Source organism: Phascolarctos cinereus, unplaced genomic scaffold (assembly GCF_003287225.1).
Source record: "Phascolarctos cinereus isolate Bilbo 61053 unplaced genomic scaffold, phaCin_HiC Scaffold_3;HRSCAF=262, whole genome shotgun sequence".
Lineage (NCBI taxonomy): Eukaryota > Metazoa > Chordata > Mammalia > Diprotodontia > Phascolarctidae > Phascolarctos > Phascolarctos cinereus.
In genome coordinates this window covers 221,115,216-221,129,322 of record NW_027555736.1, presented here as the reverse complement: position 1 = coordinate 221,129,322, position 14,107 = coordinate 221,115,216, and positions in this window count along the sequence as shown.

Here is a 14,107-nt window from a genome sequence, read left to right as displayed (position 1 = left end):
GCAATGGCATACTACTCCAGTATCTTTGCCAAGAAAAACCCAAATGGGGTCACAAAGAGTCAGACATGATTGAAAAAACTCAACAACAGCAATATCATCAACAACAGATGGGCTTTGTGAATTATTGCAGCCAAAAAATTCAGCACCTTTTGGCAAAGTCCTAGATAATGATCCTCCTCTGTTTTAGCTAGGGTGATAATCACAGCATACAGTCTATCCCTGAAATCTTTCTAGCTTGATAAGAACTGCCACAATTGGGAGAGGCATAGAATGTAAGGGTGTCTCCACATCAAACTGAGGCATCCTAGGATATTAGTGCTGCTGGAACTTACAAGTAAAACATTTAGTTGTTTAAATTTTAGAGAAAGAAGAAGCCAATTTTTTTTAGATTGATATAGAATCTTAAACGCTTTTTAGTAGAGATCCTTGGATTGAGAGACAACATGTATAGTAGAAAAAGTGTTTGACCTGATTGAAAGAACTTGGTTTTAAATCCTGCTTCTAACTATGTGACTTGAAGCAAGTCATTTAAGCTCTCTCTGGAAATTAGTTTTCTTCATCTGTAAAATAAGAGTGCTAGATTAGATGACCTCCAAATGACTTTCCAACACTAAATCTGTGATCCTATGATCCTACTTCTTACAAAATAAAAAGAAAGAGCTATGGTGGAGAAGATTCAAAGAGTAGTTATTGTCAAGTCAATAAACATATCTTGTTTTCAGTTTCTAACTAGTTTCTTGTGTAGGGCTTCTGTGGGGACTAAACTATCAAACTCCTGATCTCTGAAGGGCTTTTAATAACATGATTTCAGTACTTTTCCAAATAACTACATAATAAAGTGCTTGCTCAGGCCATCACCTCAGGTAAGTTATTTGACTGTCCCAAAATCAAAAGGAGTTTCAGCTATTTCTGCCTCTGAACTAATACAGCTGCATCTGCCAATATTGTAAATAAAGCAAAAACAGGATATAACCACTTTAGTAACAGTTTAATATTCTGAAAGAACATTTGAGACATTTCCTCCATAGAAAGGAGAGGAGAGATGAGGGGAAAGGAGAGGAGGAAAAGGAAAGAAGAGAAAGGAAAGGGAGAGGACAACAAGGGGAGGGGAGTGGTAAGAAGAAAAGAAGAGAGGGAAGGGAAGGGAAAGGAGAGGAGAAGAAAGGAGAGGAGATGAGAGGGAAGGGAAAGAGAGAAGGGAAGGGAATAGGAAAAGAGAAAGGAGAGAGGAAGGAGAAAGGGAAGAGAAGAGAAAGCAAGGGAAAGCAAGGGTAGGGAAGGCAAGGCAAAACAAGACAAAGGAAGAGAAGGCAAAACAAGACAAGACAAGGGAAGGGAAGAAAAGGGAAGGGAAGAAAAAAAAATCAGTTGCTAACTGTAAGAGCTAACAATCGACTCCCTTTAATCTCTAGATGTATGATCATAAATCTACTAGGATCGTTCCCAAGGGCCATATGTCCAGATTTGCAAGATTAAAAGGGTACATTAGGCAAATCTGCATGTTATAATTTTATTGTTATTCCTATAGAACAATTTGTAGTTTTCTTTTCTCATCTGTTCTGTTCTGTTGAGGTTTAGATGCTAGGGGTGCTGCAACTCCAAAATCACAACATCCTGCCCCAAAAAATTCAACCCAAGCCTTCTTTCAGCCAAAGACAAGGTTTAGTAAAGATGAACCATATAGGCCAGACTCTTAAGGAATCTGAACATTTGTGATGCACGTAAGGATGAGCAGGCATGAGGAATTCTCAGCCCCTAAGTGGTGGCCAGGATGGATCTTACATACAGCCAAGTAGTATGGGGTGACTAGAGGAGGGTCTGGGAGGAAGATCTTGAAGCTGAGGTGCCTGGAGGAGGAGTTTAGGGAGGATCTTGAAGCTTGGGTGACTGTAGGGAAGGGTCCTGGGAGAATCCCCTATGGGAGTGTCTGAGAGGTTGAATGGGGTATCTGGGAATAGACAATGGAGGGCTAGGCTTAATTAGGGTAACAAAGAACTGGGAGATTGGACCTGGAAGGATAAAGAAAGGCCAGGTGAATGGATTATAGTCTCAGACAACCACTTGAGATTTCTTTGACCAAGTAAATGAACTCAAGGAAAGTTTAAGGGTTTTCTGGGGCCTGTAGACAAATGGGACCTGAATTGTTTTTTGGGTGAGGGCAAATGGCTTGGGCTTATACCCCATCAGTTCCATCTATCTATTATATTTGACCTAGAATTTCCACACCAAAAATATACATAGAGAAGGGAGGCAGTATGGGATAACTGCAAATATACTGGACTGATAGAAGTGACAGGATCTAGTCTAAGTATTTCCATAGAGAGCTGTGTTTCCATTGGTAGGTCATTTCAGTTTCTGGGTCTTAGCTTGCTCATCTTTCAAAAAAATAGATTGAGCTACATAATTCAAAAAGTCCTTCTAGATTGGTCAATCTAACAGAGAAATTTACAGGCAAAGGACCTGGGTTCAAATCTTACTGTACCATTTCCTCTCTTTATGACCTTGGGCAAGACATCCAATCTCTAGGGGCCTCTGGAAAATGAGAGAGAAGTCCCAGTTGAGAAAGAAATGTGAAAAGTCCTAGAGGAGCCCAGATTTCCCACAAATACTAAAACAGAGTTCTAAAAATGTTGCAGAAGGAAGAATGATTAAGAAAATCAAAGACAAAAAGCATTAAGATCTTCCATGCAGTCCAGACCTGCATGAGAAGAGTGCCAGAAACCTGGAGCATTTTGAGCAGAGATTAAGTAGAGGAGGAGAAATGCAGAATCTAGATCTACAGCATGAAGCAGGCAAGATCTCAGCCTGGCTTGTTCGAGTATTTCCAGTAGCTCACTGAACATGAAGAGAGGGTTAGGCAACATGGAGCTTTCTAAGAGGCCTGAACAGAGTGCTTAGAAGTGGCAGTGTACAGCCTGGGCAACTAGGAGTAAAAGACCCCACGAGATTCCTGAACCCAAAGCTCTATCAGGGGTAGCACAGCAAATAGGTGATTATGGAACTAGGGGCCTTGAAAAAGGCCTGCAATCAGCAAAACCTAATATGTCCAATTTCTGGGGCATGATAGAGAAGTTCAGAGGAGTACACCCTAGTGGGAAATAAAGAGAAATCATAGTTGAGCCCTATTAATTTAGTAAAGATGACAGTAATACCTAAATTAATTTAAAATTTTAATAGATTATCAATCAAGCTACCAAAAACATTACTCTATAGAACCAGACCAAATCATAATGGAATTCATCTGGTGGTACAAAAGGTCAAGAATCTCAAACTGAACAAAGAAAATAAATGGGAAAGAATTTGGCCTCACACTACACTAAAAAGCAATAATCATCCAAATAATCTGCTACTCATAAAGAATAGAAAAGTCAATCAATGTAATTGACTAGTGAAGATCATTGTTAAAGAACTGGAAGGAATGGTATAGCCTTTTACTGCAAGCCCCTCCTCTTACAGTTGAGAAAACTGAGGCCTAGAGATCTTAAGTAACTTACTTAAGATCAATCAGCTGGTAATCATCATAGGTGGAATTTGAAAACAAAACAAAAAGAAAGGGCAGCCAGGTGGCACAGGGGTTGAAGCTCTGGCTTTGGGGTCAGAAGGACCTGAGTTCAAATGTGACCTCAGACACTTGACACTTGCTAGCTATGTAACCCTGGGCAAGTCACTTAACCCTGATTGCCTCATCAAAAAGAAAAAAAAAGGTAGAATTTGAACCCAAATCCTTATGAAGGCCAAGGCTCTTTTAGTTTAACTTGAATATAGCAAAATGATTGATAAATTTTAGGACACCAACTACTCAGATAAGAACTTAATATTCAGTAAAAGCTCCTGAGAAAATTGAAAATCAGGGTAGGTAGCATTGGGTTTAGATTAACATTTTATGCCATAGAACACAATAAGCTAGATATAATAAATCATAGCATAAATAAACTAGAGGATAGTTGAAGGAAATAAATTTCACAACTAAAGATAGGAGAAGAATTATTGGCCAAGAGAGAGATAAAGGATTACACATGATAAAATGTACAATTTTGGTTATATAAAATTGCAAGTTTTTGTACAAACAAAATCAATGCAACTAGAATTTGAAAGAAAATCATTATTTGGGGGAAAAAACTTTTCAACAAAATTCTGTGATACAAAACTGATTTCCAGGATATTTTGATATTTGATACATGTGCATAAGAACAAGAGACATTCTCTAACACGCAAATGGTCAAAGAAAATGAAAAGCAGTTCTTAACTGAAGATATTAAAACTACTAACAACCATATGGGAAAAAAATATTCCAAATTACTAATGCAAGAGAAAAGTAAATTAAAACAATTTTGAAGATCCACCTCACAGCAGCCAATCAGAAATCATAACAAAGGAAATAAGGATGGAAAAGAAGGAAATAAGCATTTATTAGTCTTTTATTATATGCCAGCTATTACGCTAAGCATTGAGAATACAGATGCAAGCAAAAAGAAATATTGTCCTTGTCTTCCAGTAGCTTATATTCTAATGGGGAAGACAACACACAAAAAAAGCTAAAAAAGTAGAGGAGGAGAGGAATGAAGGTACCTGGCATGGGGTTATGATTTTGAAGTTCAGAAAATAAGAAGCAGGGCTAGGAAGGGAATGAAGTCAGGCCAGCCTAGGCCTTTTTACAAAAAAGGATGTTTGCTCCAAAAGACTCATAATGGAAAATGCTATCCACATCCAGAGACAAAACTATGGAGTCTGAATGCAGATGGAAGCACACTATTTGCTCTCCTTATCTCCTTGTTTTGTTTTATTTCTTCTCTCTCATGGTTCCTCTCATTAGTTCTAATTCTTCTACACATGACTAGTGTGAAAATGTGCTTAATATGAATGTATAAATGGAGCCTATATCAGATCACATGCTGTCTTGGGGTGGGGAGAAGAGAGGGAAGGGGAGAAAATTTAAAACTCAAAATCTTATGAAGTAAATATTGATAACTAAAAATAAATAATTTTTTAAAAAAAGGATGTTTGCTTTCAATGAAAAATTCATCAATGTAAGAAGAGAGGCAGACCTTGCTGAGATATATGCCATTATGAAAGGTTTCAGGTGTGGTAGGATGTTCCAGCATGAGAAGAACCCAGGCACTAAGTAAAGTTCCAGGATGAGATAGCAACAGAGGCACGATTTTGAAGTCCAGAAGGTCAGGAACAGGGCTAAGAAAGGAATGAAGCCAGGCTTTCATGACAATTGTTGTATCTACTGGCAGTAGATAGTTACACTAATGCATTATTGATGGGTTTGCAAAATGGTAAAACCATTCTAGAAGGCAATTTATGGGGAAGCGCTATTGACCACTAGGAAAACCTGACAGCAGTCTGGCAGAAATTAAGTGTAGTCCAATACTTCATACCATACACCAAGATATGCTCCAAATGGATACGTGGCCTATATATAAAAGGCCTCATCATATATTAGAGGAACAAGGAAGAAATTACCTTCCAGGTCAGTGCACAGGGGAAGAATGCACGACTAAATAAGAGATGTGATCACATAAGATAAAATGGACAGTGTTGATTATATAAAATTCGAAAGCTTTGCACAAACTGATATAATAAATTAGAGGGTAAAAAAAGAAAAATATTTGCAACAAGTTTCTCTGAAAAAAGTCACATATCCAAGGAATATGAGGAACTGATTCAAATTTATAAGAATAAAATGCATTTCCCAATAGATAAGTGGCCAAAGGATATATGAGACAGCTTTCAAAGGAAGAAATCCAATCTATCAATAATCATACAAAAGTTCTTTAAGTCACTAATAATTAGAGAAATGTACATTAAAACAATTATAAGCTATTTTGGAAAGCAATTTGGAACTTTGCCAAAAAAGTTACTAAAATGTGCATTTGCTTTGACCCAGTAATATCATTAGTAAACTCATTAATAAGCCCCAAAGAAGTCAAAGAAAGAGGGAAAAGAAATATGTGAAAATATTTGTAACAGCTATTTTCCAAAAATATAAATAGTATTACTAGTTAGTCTATCTAGAACTATGTCAAATAATAGTGAGAAAAATTGACATCCTTTCTTTGCTTTGATCTTATTGGAGCATTGATAGAGATTACATATGAGAGGCACATGCACAGGAATACATATGAGCAGAAAAGAAATATGTAGGGACAGCTTATGCCTCAGATACTTCAGGACCACTATTCTCTTGATCACTGGTTCCTTTGTTAATTTCTATCTCATGTGGATTGGGTTTTTCTAATACTATCCTTCTTCCAGAACTGTAACTATTCTTTATGTTATCTACCTTGGAATATATACATATGGTTTTCCCCCCTTCCACTTCCTGTTTCAGTTTAAATTTCTTTTGATTAAATTTGTAAGATTCAAATAAATATACTTTTATTGGACCTTTTTCCATGGCACTGCATTTCAGGCCATGAACTCATCAATCCTACTTTTTCAGTAGTATATGAGCAAGTTTAATCTGGTTATTAGATAGAACTTTATTAGTCAGTTGTTCACTTTTGAAATCTTTCCTTACTAAATCCTTGCCTTTGACTGTGAATATAATGAAAATACCACTTGTATTCCTAAAAGCTTCAGTGTATATCTTTATTTTTGTTTTGTTTTAGTTTTTTACGGGATTTTATAATGTTTAGCAATGTGTTCTAGATTTTTTATAACAATGTCATTTGTGCCTAAAAAAAGTTTTTGGTGATTTCCTGCTGAATGAAGTCCAAGTTTCTTTGCCTGGGATTCTGGCATTCAACGCCTTCCATACCACCCTCAACTTTTCCACCTAGTTTTGTATTATTGCACTCCAGAAACTCTATGCTTCCAAACTAAACTGAACCATATTTTGATCTGCTCAACATGCAGGTTCTCATGCCTTCCATGATTTTGTATATCAGATTAGATGTCCCCCCCCAATCTGAAAATTACTTACTTTACCACTTGGATTTTAACCCGAACTTCTAACTCTAACTCAAACATCCCCTAATCCAGGAGTCCTCTCCATCACCACAGCCTTTCCTCATCACTCTCCGTCAGTAGTTTGTGATAGCCTTCACAATCAGGTCTTACAAAGATGTTTGTTTTATAACATAATGCTCTTACTGGGCAGCTAAGTGGCACAGTGGATTAGAGCACAGGGCCTGGAATCAAGAAGAGTCATCTTACTGAGTTCAAATATGGCCTCAGACACTAGCTGTGTGACCTTGGGCAGGTCATCTAACCCTCTTTACTTCAGTTTTCTCATCTGTAAAATGATATGGAGAAGAAAATGGTGAACCACTCCAGAGTCTTTGCCAAGAAAATCCAAAATGGAATTATGAAGAGTCAGAGACAGCTGAAAACAATACAACAAAATAACAATGCTCTAACTATATGATATTGTGTATTACACCAAATAGCATTGCTATCACATCTACCTCCTAAACAGTAATGTCCTTATCAACAGGGTCCATCATTTGTCTCAACTTGGTATTTTGTGAAATGCCTAGAACAATGTTCTTGGCATGGTAGGCACATAGGCAAAATACAGTATTGCATTTGATTGGAAATAAAAGTGGTTTTGTCATCAAAATGTATATTAGTTCAAATATCAACCACTGCTAGGCTTTCTGGAAAGTGCACTTGGTACAGTAAGTTCAATTCCTCCTCATACATAAAATGAGAGGGTGGGACTTGGTGGTCTATGGGACCCCTTCCAGATATAGGTGTATGTTAATATTAGATTAGTTCTTTCCATCAAATATAGAAGCAGTTCATTGATAGTCTTTTTGTTGCTACATTAGGGTGGGGATTTTGGGGGGTCGGGTGGGGGGATTATGATAAAACCTGAGAAGCCAAAGGAAGTGTTCAAGCACTTATTTTGCTTTTGGAGTAGATGGTGTATTTTGTTTGGACTAATTGATCTGATTTGATTGATGAGCTAACCCAAGAAGAAAAATACATTACAATTTTGCAGGTTACTTTCTCTTCTCTTCTTTCTCTGTCTCTTTATGTCACTCTGTGTCTCTCTGTGTACGTGTCTCTCTCTCTCTCTCTCTCTCTCTCTCTCTCTCTCTCTCTCTCTCTCTCTCTCTCTCTCTCTCCCTCCCTCCCTCCCTCCCTCCCTCTCCCTCCTTTCCCTCTCCCTCTCTCCTCCCACTCTTCCACTGTCTCCACCACCCACCCCTCATGCTTCATTTGCTTCAATTATGTGGTATTATCTGGAATCTTTCTATGAGTTAATCTTCTGTTGACCTTATGGGTGCTATAATACATGTTTTAGAGAGAGACAGAGACAAAGAAACAGAGAGTGATGGAGAGACAGACACAGAAAGATGGAGAGAGAGAAAGACAGACAGACAGACATTCAGGCAGAGAGATTTATTGTTAGTGGATATTTAAGTGTCAAATATACTGTTGAGGAAAAGGCCATTTGTGCTAGCCATCTGAATACAATTGTAAATATGTGTTGCTGCTTGGGAGCCAAGATGGCGGAGTGAAAGCAGTGACTTGCTCAAGCTCTCTCCCAAGCCCCTCCAAATACCTATAAAAAATGGCTCTAAAAAAATTCTAAAGCAGCAGAACCTACAAAAAGATATAGTGAAACAAATTTGCAGCCCAAGACAACCTGGATGGTTGATCAGAAAGGTATATCGCTCTGGGCTGGGAGAGGAGCTCAGTGCAGCATGGGCACGCAGGCCACAGTGAACCTGGAGCGGGCCTCAGAGGACTGAATCACAGGTAGCTGTGGTGGTCTCCAGACTTCTAAATCCAGGAATGTCAAAGACAATTTAGAAGGTCAGTTTCTGTGGTGCTGAGAGAGGAACGCAGGAACTCAGTTCCAATTCCCTGAGAGCACAGCCCTAGGGGGGCAGCTGCCTCCTGAGCTTCTGGCCCACAGACTGAGGGGGATTCGAATGGCTGATAAGAGGGTGATTGCAGGGATCTCTTTGCCTGAGGCAAGAATCTCTTGCTTTGCCCATGCTTGGATCTGGGTCACAGTTCTGGGTGGAAATCCTGGGGTGAGGAGGAGTGCTGGCATGGTGGACCTTATACTGGTTGTGAAGAGAAAACCCTCCTCACAGTTACAGGACAGAAAGGAGTACTTGTGGTCACTAACAGAACAGAGCACAGGCCAGGAAAGGACTAAACACCTTGCCCCTTATCATACCACCTTGGAAGAACTAAAAATTTACAGGTCCCTACAAGTATCTCTGAAAACAGCTGTACAAAGCCCCGAAGCTTGGGACAGTACATTCTCCACATTGGAAGCAGACTCTTACCTTAACAAAGAGTTTAAAACTCAAGTAATTGACTGAGATCATGAGCAAGCAGCACAAAAAGAGTCAGGCTATGTTCTCTTACTTTGGTGACAAAGAATATCAAAACATACAACCAGAAGAAGACAACAAACTCAAAGCTCCCACATCCAAAGCTTCCAAGCAAAATATGGATCAGTCCCAGGCTTTGGAAGAGCTCAAAAGGGATTTTGAGAAGCAAGTAAGAGAAGTAGAGGAAAAGCTGGGAAGAAAAATGAGAGTGATGCAAGAAAATCATGAAAAATAAATCAACAGTTTGCTAAAGGAGACCCAAAAAATACTGAAGAAAATAATACCTTAAAAAATAGCCTAGGGGCAGCTAGGTGGTACAGTGGATAGAGCACCGGCCCTGGAATCAGAAGGACCTGAGTTCAAATCCGGCCTCAGACACATAATACTTACTAGCTGTGTGACCCTGGGCAAGTCACTTAACTCCATTGCCTAACTGAAAAAAAAATAGCCTAACCCAAATGGCAAAAAAGGTCCAAAAAGCCAATGAGGAGAAGAATGCCCTAAAAAGAAAAATTGGCCAAATGGAAAAGGAAGTCCAAAAGATTACTGAAGAAAATGCTTCCTTAAAAATTAGAATAGAGCAATTGGAATAGTGACTTTATGAGAAATCAAGACACAGTAGAACAAATCCAAAAGAATGAAAACTTAGAAAACAATGTGAAATATCTCATTGGAAAAACAACTGACCTGGAAAATAGATCCAGGAGACAGAATTTAAAAATTATTGGACTATCTGAAAGCCATCATCAAAAAAAGAGCCTAGACAACATCTTTCAAGAAATTATTAAGGAAAACTGCCCTGATATATTAGAACCAGAGGACAAAATAGAAATTGAAAAAATTCACTGATCTCCTCCTGAAAGAGATCCCCAAAGGAAAACTCCTAGGAATATTGTAGCCAAATTCCAGAGCTCCCAAGTCAAGGAGAAAATATTACAAGCTGCCAGAAAGAAACAATTCAAGTACTGTGGAAACACAGTGAGGATAACACAAGATTTAGCAGCTTCTACATTATAGGACCACAGGGCATGGAATATAATATTTCGGAGGGCAAAGGAGGTAGGATTACAACCAAGAATCACCTACCCAGCAAAACTGAGTATAGTCCTTCAGGGGAAAAAAAGAGGCATTCAGTGAAATAGAAGACTTTTAAGTATTCTTGATGAAAAGACCAGAGCTGAATAGAAAATTTGACTTTCAATACAAACTCAAGTGGAACATGAAGAGGTAAACAGGAAAGAAAATCATAAGAGACTTATTAAGATTGAACTGTTTACATTCCTGCATGGAAAGATGATATTTATAACTCATGAGACTTTTGTCAGTATTAGGGTAGTTGGAGGAAAAAAATTATATGAATAGATAGATAGATAGATATAGGGTACAGGGTGAGTTGAAGATCAAGGGGTCATATATGGAGAATAAAATTAAGGGACAAGAGAGGATTATACTCAGAGGAGAAGAAAGGGAGAGGTAGAATGGGGTAAATTATCTCACAAAAAAAAACAAATGAAAAGGCTGTTACAATGGAGGGGAAATGGGGAAGGAGAGGGAATGAGTGAATCTTATTCTCATAGGATTTGGCTTAAGGAGGGAATAACATACACATTTAATTGGGTATGGAAATCTGTCTTACCCTACAGGAAAATAGGGGGATAGGGGACAAGAGAGCAGGGGGATGATAAAGAGGAGGGCAGATTGGGAAAGGTGGTAATCAGAAGCAAATACTTCTGAGGAGGGACAGGGTCAAAAGAAAGAATAAAATAAATGGGAGGTCAGGATAGTATTAAGGGAAATAGAGTTAGTTTTTCACAACATATCTACTATAGAAGTGTTTTGCATAACTGCACATGTATAAGATATATTGAGTTGCTTGCCTTTTCAATTAGGGTGGGTGGGGAGGGAGGAAGGGAGAAAATTTGAAACCTAAAGTTTTAAAAATATGTGTTTAAAAAATATTTTCACATGCTACTGGAAAATAAGAAATACAAGAAATGGGGTACAGAAGTCTATCCTGCCCTACAGGAAAATAGAAGAGGAAGGAGATAAGAGAAGGGGGGGAGAGATAGAAGAGAGGACAGACTAGGGGAAGGGATATTCAGAATGCATGACATCTTGGGGTGGGGAGAGGGTTGAGATGAGGCTAAAATTTGGAACTCAAAATCTTGTGTAAGTAAATATTTAAAACGAAAAATAAATAAATTTATATTTAAAAAAAACAAGAGAAATGTGTTGGTATGAGATGATTTTCCCTTTGGAATCAGAGTTAATTCATTAATTTTAGATCTGTAGAATAAATGGACAGAAAGAAGGTGAAAAGAAATTTCTTTTCAGAAATCTATTACCTGTCATTTTAGTGTAATGGGGGTTTGGACAATTATGAGGTCAGTTTCTGATGTAGAGACAGATATTCTTTGCTTGGTTTCAATCCTTACAGCATGTGTAAATATTCTCTTTTTGCTTCCAACCCAGTCATATATGGAGGATAGGTGAACTGGCTCCCGGGTATGAGTAACTGATGGGCTGGTACTATTTGGGGATAAAGATTATTTTCAATAGCTAAAAAGTTGGAAGGACTGATGACTCGTAAGAAGCTACCTGGAGCCAAGCATGTATACAAAGAAGTGATCTGCCCCTCCATTAGCCTTTCTCTCTGTCCCCCTGGCAGTGACTATGGTAGAACTGCTATGAGCTACTGGATTGTGGACTGTCAATAACCTGTATTTCCTCCCACTGGCTACCATATGCCTATGAGCAAATGGCACTTCTGTATTTTTGTGTTTGTTATTCCTAGTTTGGGGGCAAATGAATATGGTATAAATTTAAATAGTCAGAAGAGCTATCAGCTATCCCATTGGTAACTGCCTTTAGTAGCAGAGTCCACGAGAGGTGGTAGCAGTGACTGTTGACAGATGAAGCACCTGCAGATGGATATGTCAAGACAGTACCTGAAAACAATGGTGACTTCAGAAATCTTAAAAACTTGGTATAAAGAGAAAAGCTGACTATGAAAATGGCTAGAAAGCTACTAATCCTTGGAGTCTAGAAAAGAACCACACATAAGGACAACTTCATGAATACTCTGCAAAAAGGGAAAGAACTTGGAGAGTCAGGAGTCTTAAAATATCCCTTCAACCCTAAGTATTTTCTAATGGGTATTTGAGTTTGAGACCATTCTCCATAAGGTTCCTTGACTGTGTAAAGGGAAGAGCATTGTTTTGGTAAGTATTGTCCTTGCAATGGCTTTTCAGTAAATGTCTTTTGTATATGCTAATAGATTACTACTGGTTAATTAATAATGAGTATACCAGGTTGGAGATGAGTGACAATACTAAAAACCCCAGTCCCTTAGGGTTGTTCCTAGAATGTTAAGATTGTTATCAGTCAGCTGTTCTCTGTGACCTCAACCCATGAATGTGAGTGAAAGTAGGAGGAATAGCCCCAGAGGAGGTCCTATATTTTAAAGAAACTTATAATGAGAAATCTATGAAGAATCTATGCAAAGTTGGCAAAAGGTGCATTTTGTGATGTCTGAATAAAAGGAAAAAAAAAGGATTAATATAGCTTGTTTCCTGAGAGATTGAATTAACTCTTAATTTGAAGAGAAATATGAAGAAATTTTATTTAGAGAATGTAATAAATATCTCTAGTGAATTAAATGATGAAATTATGTTTCTAGAAGTAAAGTTATCTACTACCATTCTGAGCATTTGAAGTAATTCTAGCTGTGATCTTCCTTATAGCCAACACGTTATACATAATTATCTGTCTTTTTACAACTGGGAAAATAAGTTTCTCAAGTTTTATTAAATAAATATTTCATGAACTAGAATGGGAGAGCTGGAACTTTAATCAAAAGTTTGCAATTTTATTAATTAAAAAGAAAATTTCCAAACATACTCTAAATTTCTCTAGCCTTTGGAATTAGATTCAATATGAGAATATTGAATATCAATATTCAATATGAGAATAAGTCAAGAATGACTTATTACCACTTAAAATGAGTGGTAATCTCCAAGTGAGGTTAGTCAACCCATGCAATTTTGTAATAGAACCATGCCTACAACCCAAAAAAATCAGTGTTCTTATAAATATTGGAAAATTTGAAGGCCAAGGAAATTCTAAACATCATTAAAGTGCTTAACCCAAGCCACTTCAAGTTGAGTTACGTTCAATTGACTATTGAAGTGTTATTATCAGCTATTGATAATCTTTCCTAAGGTCAACTTAAACAGAAAAATTCCCCTGAGTAAAACAGCAAGGAATGAATTGTTGAGGGGTATGAAAATGCTTAAACAGCTATAGTTTCTCAGAGTTCTACTATTAAGTTAATTTGGAGATACCTTGCTGTATTAGATGCTCAAATACTTCTTCAATGTTTTTCCTTTGAGTAAAAGAATCATTTTCAGCTTTTCAACAAATTGGTGAAATAGTGGGATCCAGACAGAAGGGCACTACCAGCTCCTTTTTATAAGCTTAAAGTTCATAAATTGTTTGCTTATCCATAAGTCCATATTGATAAATAACATATTCTGTGTTCTTCAAATTTCCTTGTAATATTTTTTATTTATATCTAAGTCATGTATCCATTTTAACCTTATCTTGGTAAATGGTATAAGATGTTGGTCTATGCCTAAATTTCTACCAGACTGCTTTCCAGCTTTCCCAACAATTTATAACAAATAATGAATTCTTATCTCCAATACTTAAGTGTGCTGTAAATTGCATGTCTGCTCTGTTCCACTGAAGTTCTTTGGAGCACACCCTGAGAAAAATCTGTTGACAATTTGGGATCATAA